The 7,106-nt window shown below is 32.7% G+C and overlaps 1 pseudogene; it reads right to left on the minus strand.

Annotated features, from left to right (window-relative positions):
* Positions 1–6,701, minus strand: part of LOC126025746 (transforming protein RhoA-like) — a 55,059-nt pseudogene extending 48,358 nt beyond the window's left edge.
* Positions 6,702–7,106: the final 405 nt, after the last annotated feature.

Raw genomic sequence — 7,106 nt, forward strand, 5'->3', positions numbered from 1 at the left:
TGAAATTTTAAAATGAAACTAAGCATGTAAAACCAGTTTATGATGTAAAAAGAAAGAACTTAGTATAAAAAAAACTTAATGTTGTAGGGCTACAAATTTTTAACGATAAGTTCCAAATTATAATCTTTATTATGGATCATGAATACTGTATTTATTTGACTATTGGAATTGAAAAAATACATAATTTTTATATTGTTTTGTAGAATAAGGCATACTTATTGATTGGGTACGTGTTTGTGTTTCTTTTGTAGTAATATATAACATTAGAGTTAGATAGAAAATTTCATCTTCATCACACTATAATGAACTGTAAAACTGAGAAAATGGCCTGCAAAGTACTTGTAAAGATTTGATACTATTTAAAAAAGTTTATCAAATAAATAGAAATTTTGTCTAATGTTGAAAAAGCAATCATAGCCAAACAACACTTAACATTAAAAGCATATTGCTATGTTGCATGATTTGGGTGTTATAGTTAGATATTAGATAATTTATTTTTTTTATTTTTATTGAGACCAATGTGAATTACAGTCTTTCACAGTTATATTTAAGGTGCATAGTGGCAGTGAATTAGGCAATTCCCACCACCAGTGTTGCCTCCCTCTGCCCTTGTTCCCAGCATGCTTCCCTGTCTCCACTGAACTGCTAGTGGGCTCTCAAGCTCAATTTACCTGGGGCCGCAGGAGGCACAGTCGGGATGATCCTTGAGTGCAAAGTCAGTAGTAAGCCTTGAACATTGGGGGGTGTGACCCAAACAACGAAAACAAAACAAAACAGAAAAAGATTCCTTTAGGGCAGGGCCACAAAATGTTGTAGAGAGGGCCGTTTGCCGCCCGCGGGCCTCGAGTTTGAGACCCCTGAGAGCAGCTTAATGTAAATTGGGTCTCTTGATTTTACTGTGGCTGACTTTGGGTTGAGTGTTTAGGGCTGGTCTTTTTTTTTTTTTTTTTTTTTTATATTTCCACTCAATGTTCATGAGACTACTTGCCATCCACTTTTCTCAATTTATGAGACAAACAAGCTGATTCATATTCTATGGTTGTGTTGGAAAAAAAAACAGGGATGAGCCCCTATGTAGAAACTATAAATTTAAATTTAAAAGAAGAAAGAAAAAATAAAAAACAAAACAAAACAAAATTAAAAAAAAAACAAATAGGAGGGGGCTGTTGTGGCAAGTTTGTTGTTGTTGTTTTCGGCATAGGCACAGTAATTGGGAAAATTAGAAAGAAAATTCCCTTGGCCTAAGACATACTGGGTTTCTCCACCCTTGTAGCATACTGTCATGGGTTCACTACTGGCTATGACCATATTCATTGTCAAAACCAAAGATCTTTTTCATGGTATCAGGAAATGTTCTGCTCAGTTGTGGTTGTCAAGGTCAGTCTTCTGTAATTAGAGATCTTGGGTTTTACACAGTTCCTAGGACAAAGTCTAGGATAGAGACTTTTCTAAGGAAATTTACTTCATTTCATAACACTGAACAACAAACTTGTGTTCAGAAATGTGAATGATGTTCTAAAATGTAGTGTTTTAAAATAGCAACAGGGATTATTACAAATAATTGAAGATTCATGAATAAACTAACAAATTTTGCTATAAAATATTGGCTAGATACAGTAATAGTTAAAAGGTACGAAAATGCAGAAAATGTAGATAATTGTTGGGCTAAAGAGGAATATTTAACAAATAATCCATATCTCCAGGGAATGTTTCCTGCTGAATATATAAAAATTATTTTAAATATCAATTGAATTGAGAACTTACAAGAATAATTAATTTGTTTCAGAAAGTTTATACTTGAGACAATGAACTAAAAACGTTCCGAATTTGTTCTGATCTTCCAAAAACATGTTCCTGAAGAGATCCAAGCATACAAATACAGGAGAATAGGTAGGATAAGTGTAAATTTAGTACCTCACAATGAGAAAGGTTCCTTATTCAAATTTTTCAAATAATTGCTTCAAGAATATTGAACATTGAGAAATATGTGTTTTGTCACAACATTTAAATCAGGAATTTAGTTTTATAATATTATTGTGGTCATTTGATTTTGTTTTGTTTTGTCTTTGAGAAAATAGCCCCATCCCCTGCTTAGTGGTTCACTTGCCTGTTATATTTTTGTACCATAACTGATAACAATTGTTTCAAGCCTGTTTTAGTCTGGAGAGGCCCCAAGATAAGCATCTCTTTACCCAGAAAATGAACTGGCTTCATTGGAATGTGTCAAAATGTGCTTTTCTAAATGATTTTTAAAAACTGGTTCATTAACTTGTTTTTGGAAATTGTGTGCTGAATGATGTGATATCACTGACTTATAACAGCTCACTTGGTTCATTAGCATATCATCTGGGAAGACTGACTTGTCTTAAATGAAATGGCTTTTCACTCAGCAATCCTTAGTGTTCAATATGGGAATTTGTGTGTGTCAGAGAATATACATGCATGCATATCCTTTTGAATTTTTTTAATATCATGTTGGTAATGCTCTTTCTTCACATTCATAATATTTTAATACAAAAATGTTGGTTGTTGATAAGAAATTGTGGGACAAGGGAAATATAAATAGCACTCTAGGACTATTGATGATGAAAGGAGGATGATTTGATGATATAAATTGGATTAAACTATTTACCACTATACTCATAAGATGGTCATCATATACATCAAAATAATTTTTGATACAATCTTGAGTTTAATTAAAAAATTCAGAGCCCAAAAGTGGTAGTGTCTGGATGTAGATTCTTTGAGAGGCAATTTGATGAGGTGAATAAAGCTCTCATCAGTAGGATTTGTGTCCTGAAACAGTCTTTCTGTGCTCTTCAGTGTAGTGAGAACACAGTGGTTAACAGGAAAGCTTTTTCTCACCAGGCACTGATTCTGCACCTTGGTCTTGGATTGATCAGTCTTTAGGATGGAAAGAATTTGTGTCCTATTAGGTCACCCATTGCATGATATTAAATCTTTATCAGTCATAAAATGGGGTGTCAATGAAATGCTTGATTTCTTCAATAAGAAGATATGAAGTTGGAATTTGTGTCACAGGTTTTTATCATTGACTGTACTAGATATAGACTACTGGAAAATGTGCCAAGATTATAATGTAGAGTAAAAAGCAGTATGACACAAAAAGAAACATAAAAAAAATCTATATTGCCATTGAAAGGTTAATTGGCATGAAAATTTTTGCTCTCTTTGAAACTGTTACAATTTTTTCAGCACCATGTCTACTTTATGTTAAGCAATCATCATGAAAAACACTGAATTTTGTAGTAAAACATTTAATATTGTAGTAAGAGGAATGAGATGTGAAGGCAATTATGATGGGTATAATTTCTACTTGGGAGACATTTTTCATTGGAAAAAAACTCAAAATTTAGTGGTCTCCAGCTTTGAAATGGTATCACCATCCCTATCTTATAGGACCTCTTTAATTTGCAAACAGTACCCTTACTTGGTAAGCAGCCACTCCTAGGAACTGAGAGTCCAATCTTCTTTGAAAAATCATCAGATTCAAACTGACTCTAAGTTTTATTTTCAGCATTTCTTTCCTGTAGCAACAGGACATTAATGTCTTCTTTAGGTCATGCACAGATAAAAAGATCATTTATTGGACTGGAACTCCAAATACCTGACTCAACATTTTCTTGCACCAAGTCATCATCACACATTTAGTTTTCTCAAAAAACATTAAAATATCATATATAGGGGCCAGTGAGATAGCATGGAAATAGGGCGTTTGCCTTCCATGCAGAAGGACAGTGGTTCAAATCCTGCATCCCATATGGTCCCGCAAGCCTGCCAGGAGCGATTTCTGAGCATAGAGCCAGGAGTAACCCCTGAGCGCTGCCGGGTATGACTCAAAAACAGCAACAACAATAAAAAAATCATATATATGATCACCTCTTTTCTTGTTTCTTATAAGCAATGGATTTGGAGTATCCAGTATGGAAATCATTTTTATTTAAACTTCTAAAATATACTTTGCATTAATAACTCTCTCAATATTTAAAAAATTCTGGCATGCTTGCCTAAAATGGTCATTGTGTAATTAAACAACTCTATTACAACAATATTTGAAGGAGGGTATAGGATGCCCTTTATTCCTTCTCTGGCCACATCAGATATATCTTACTGCCATGAATGCACAGTGGCCAGTTAGTTTGTGCCTGATAGGGCATGGTATTACCAATGAATATGGTTAAAGTATTAATTTCTTTGGATTGTTTAATTTTGTATCTTAATTCCTTAATTTTGTACATATTGAAATATAACAAATAAGTATGTATTATAGTTATAATATATTTATTTAAATAAATATTTATAGTAATTATAGTGATCGTTAAACAAAACAAACAGTATATATATTTATATACACCATTGAAATAGGTTAGAAACCAGTTGTACAAATCCAAAACAAATTCAGAAAACTCTTTTTTAAAATTCTTTAGGAAAAGATTATTTTTGACAATAAAATGTTTTAACTTAGATCTCCAGAGAAAGCTAGGCAATAGATCCAATAATATATATGACAATATAGATACAAAATTTAGAATACACTATAGTATTTTATACAATTTAATTCTATAAAACATATAGATTATGTATATAGAATTATATATGCTAGTGAATGCATATTAATAAAGTGAGAATTGACTCACTCACAAGATTATGGAGACCTAAAACTTCCATAATTTCTGCCATCTGTAAACCAGAATCATAGGGAAAACTTGTGATTTAATTCTTTTCTGAATTTGAAAGTCAAGGAACAAATGTTCCCAATTCAAGTGCAATGGAGGACCAATGTCTCAGTTCAATCAGTCAAACAATCTTCCCCTGTCTTCATGTTCTAATTATATGTGTAATTTTGGATGACCCATTCACATTGGGGAAGGTAATATATAAAATTCTCAAATTTAAATGTAAATCAAATTCATAAATACCATTAAACAAACCCATAAAATGTGTTTACCCTAAGTACCCCATTATCTTCATTGTTAACCATCAAATTAATTTTATTATTGCATTTTTATTGGAGAGTGTAGACCATATTCCATGGTGCTTGAATTCTACTCCTGGCTCTGTGTTCAGGAGTGTTCAAGGAACTATGCAGTGTGTGTGGGGATCTGGGGAGTTGAACCCAGGCCTCTTGTATTCAAAAGGTGGTTTCATCATGTTTTTCCATGTCTCTGGCCCCAAGAAGTTTATTGTTTTTAAAACAAATATGCTTAACTACAGTCTGCATATTATAATGTAATTTTTAACATTATGAACTATTCTTGTTTAGTTTAAAGCATTTTTGGCTAGAATCTACCTTAGTAACAGATTTGAACGTTCTGTTTTCTTTTCATGTGGTTAATCTATATACAAGCAGTTATTTCCCAGACCAATTGATTCCCAGAATTTTAAGCATGATTTTTTACACATAGCAGAGACTTGGGTTTTGTTTCATAAGCCAATTTAATTTTTTCTTTAAATAAGCAGGTTAACTCACTTTTATTTGTGGCTATAATTTATGTCTGGCCTACATTCTGTCATATTAACATATAATATGTTTTTTTTTGTATTTTAGTGTTTCTTTTTTCTATTTGCTTACATTTGTTCTCACTTTAATTTCTTTGTCTTTTACGAAGGTTTTTTCTTTCTATGTTATTATATATATCAATTGTATAATATATTATTTGTTTATTTGGGGGCCACAACTGACAGTACTTGGTAACTACTCCCAGCTTAGTGCTTGTGATTCCCAGGGGATCATTGGGCTAGTATAGAATCTGATAACCCACAGCTCACACATAGAGAACAAAGTATTATGTTCCTAGTTGTCTTATTTATTTATCTATCTATTTATCTATCTATTTATTTATTTTTAGGTTTGGGGACACACCCAGTGGTGCTTGGAGTTACTCCCGGTAACCCCAATTTCTATGCTCAGAAAACACCTCTGGGAAGCTTAAGGGACTATAAGGAATGCCAGGGATCCAACCTGGGTCAGCTGCACGAAAGGCAAATGCCCTACCTGCTGTGCTCTTGCTCTGGCCAGGCTCTGTCTTTTATTTATTGTGGTTTGTTTTATACTGACACTCTTTGTAGACCTTTAAACTACATTTGTTGTTGTTGTTGGTGGTGGTGGTGGTGTAGTTGCCAGCAGTGCTCAGGAGCTAATCCTGTCTTTGTGCTCCAGAATCACTCCTGGTAGTGCTCATGACAACATACAACATACAGTGCCAGAGATTGAATAAGTGTCAGCTGCTTGCAAGGAAAGCATCTTAGCCACTGTTCTCTCTGCTTAAACAACAATTTTTTAAGCTTTATTTTCTGAAGGCCTTAAATGGTACTGCTGAATGCTATTAATTCTCCTGTAATATAGCTAATTCATATTTTACCTTGTCCTCTGTGCTTTCTCTCACTCATTTTATTAGGTACACTCTTTTACGAAATTTTTAAATGTTATTAATATGGACAAACTCATTCCTTAATATATTTATGCTCTAATACAGCAATATGATGTTTTTGTGCTAGGATAGAACTCAAGGCCTTATATATATCAGGCATTTGTTCCACCATTTGAGCAATATCCTCAATCTAATTTTCAATTAAATAAATAAAATTAAATTCATAAAACTTTTTTTTTTTTTTTTGCTTTTTATCTTGCCATATTTGAGTTAGTGGAAGCTCACCCTGTAGCAGATGTCTTTGGACATTTCGGGCATGTTAATAATTATTTGACAATGTCCTGAAATCATGAAATTTTAACAGCATATACTGTACTTGTTATTTTTTTTAATTTTTAATGTTATTTTTTAACTTTATTGAAAATTTTGTACCACATAGCTTTAGAGTGTTTTTAAAGGAAGAATTTGGTATCTTTTGATTCTTCCACATTTGATTTTCTATTATGTTATTGCTTTTTACTAAGGCCCTTTGAAATCTTTTTGCTACACTAGATTGTATCTCAGAATCACTTTTGCTCAGCTTTCCTTGAGAACCAGTGAGCATCTCCAAAATGAAAACTTACACTATTTTTTCCTTGTGTAATTTTTTCTTTAATTACTCTTCTGACTATTGCTACTTTGGCACTATTTTGACTTTCTGAGTCATCACTTTAA

The sequence above is a fragment of the Suncus etruscus genome, chromosome 13 (assembly GCF_024139225.1).
Source record: "Suncus etruscus isolate mSunEtr1 chromosome 13, mSunEtr1.pri.cur, whole genome shotgun sequence".
NCBI lineage: Eukaryota > Metazoa > Chordata > Mammalia > Eulipotyphla > Soricidae > Suncus > Suncus etruscus.